A 2,458-nucleotide genomic window follows, 5' to 3' on the forward strand; every position below is an offset into this window, starting at 1 on the left:
CTTTTGGGATAGCATTGGAAATGTAATTGAGGAAAAGATACAATAAAAAATATAAGAAAAAATAATGTGCATACAAAGTCAATTTTAATACCTGTGTTGATAAGCTGGAGAATAACCACTAATATAAGAGCCAAATACAAAGTACCAAAATCAAGAATTCAGTAACAAGTTCAGTAACAGCAGGTTTAGCTAGGGAACTTGTGACCTGGTGATAGCTGATATTGCTAAGTAGAGGAGAAATCCACAGTAGAAAGACCCTATTCTTTTCCGAGAATAAAGAGAACAAACTTTTCCCACTACTATTATAGAAGTTTTCATAAAACTTTGCCCACCAAAATATACTAGAAAATAAATAGGACAATATATCCTTTATCTAACAAAGTAAAAATCACCTCATATCTATCCTGTTTTTTGTTCATTGAATACAAGTCAATGAAGAATGGTAGCATCTTCTAAGAGTACCTGGAAAACCACACCAAATTCTCAGCCATGATACTCATACTCATAAAATGTAAGAGAAAAGCATTTGTTGAACACTAGGAATTATGCCTCAATCCCTTATAATTACCATATGTTTAATTATTACTCAACTACAATGTCCATGGCATATATGAGGAGAAGCAAACTGATTAGTTTCAAATAGAAGTAAAATGAATAGTATTCACTTCAACCATGAAATTAATAATAGAGTCAAGACTCAGATTCATCTTTCTATCCACCCAACACTACTACTAATGACAAAGAAGATGATGAACAAGGTGAAACCCTAACCATTAGTTGTCTCTATTAAGAATTCTCTAGCACCACGTAGCTACCTAACTGACAAAATCAAAGAACAACTACATTCTGACTGTTGAAATATGCACCATCTCCCAACAGGAGACCATGGAGATAATCTTTCTCATGCTGGAAATATTACAGACATCTTAGAGATGAAATTCTCTAAGCATAAGAGTTTCTCTACCCCAAGTCTTCAAGCTGTGCTGCCAGGTCATGCAGGGGGAAGTTAAGAAGGAAATCTTGGTATCTCATCTCAGCAACTCATTCATCTATTCATCCTTCGGTTTCAAGTAGTAATATCATAGTTCCTTAAACTATACTAATCACCATGAAAACTGTTTACCCTTTTCTATGTGCACTTCAATATTTATACAACCTTAAAGCGAGTTACTCAAGAGTGACTTCAATAGTGTGGGGAATCTGCTTCTTGATTGGTCAAATTAACTTCACATTAAGATTTCTTTATTTTTTAGACATATTGTCCTGTCAACACATATTAACACAAGTTTAATTAAAACTCAATCATGACTGATTCTCAAGCCTCACTGTGGATTAGAAGTACTGGTTGTTTAGGTACCAACCTAAAAAGATCTTAATTTGGTAAATCTATTCTGCATCCCAAAAGTCTACATTTTGATAGTCAGGCATTATGGCATAGGCCTATAATCCTAGGACTCATTATTCTGAAGTAGGAAAAGATCTTAATAAAAGTCAGCTGAGATTACATATTGATATTCTATTTAAATAGCAGGGAGGGGCACTTCCCCTCCAACTACTAGCTAGATCTTACCCTAGATAACCTTTCATTGATAAGTATATATTGAAAATAAAATACATTTAAACAAGGCAATACTATTCAGCTGGTAAGAAAAAGGAAATTTGTAGGTAAATATATAGGTGTAAAAACAATCATCTTAAATATTGTAACATAGATTCAGAAAGACAAATATTACACGTTTCCCTTATGCGGGAATATTAGGTTTCAAGCTTTATCCAGAGTATCCACAGTGATTGGGTAGCTGTAAGAATCCAGGGAGGAAGAGAGTATATCCCAAATAATGAAAAATAGAATATAGTGTAGAAAATGATAAAGGAGAATGGAAAGGGGATGAGAGGGAAGGGTGAAGTGGGTAATATTGATAGGTACAACTAATACTAAAGACTTTTGAAAAGTCATATAGAAATCCACTACTATAGAAGTTTTCTAAAATAAATACATGTATGACAGGAATTTAAATGGAATCACCACATAATGGAGAGACAATAAAATCTCAACTAAACATCAAATGCTAACAAAACAACACCCCAGACCCAGGGATAGGTTACATCTTTTTGAGTTATTGGGCATAAGGGATCAAACAGACATCCCACCACCCAGGGATTACTGGCTATAGCCAATGCTATACATCCCAATCTCCTAGAACTTGATGGAAATCGTCTTTTGCTTCTTAATGATATGGCTTGTGTTTTATCAAAACCCATAAAGTCTATCCATCCCTAAATGTTCCCTTCTTTTTTTTTTAAATTAGGTATTTTCCTCATTTATATTTCCAATGCTATCCCCAAAGCCCCCATACCTCCCCCTACTCCCCTACCCACCCACTCCCAATTTTTGGCCCTGGTGTTCCCCTGTACTGGGGCATATAAAGTTTGCAAGTCCAAGGGGCCTCTCTTTCCA

Source organism: Mus caroli, chromosome 4, assembly GCF_900094665.2.
Source record: "Mus caroli chromosome 4, CAROLI_EIJ_v1.1, whole genome shotgun sequence".
In the NCBI taxonomy this organism is placed as follows: Eukaryota; Metazoa; Chordata; class Mammalia; order Rodentia; family Muridae; genus Mus; species Mus caroli.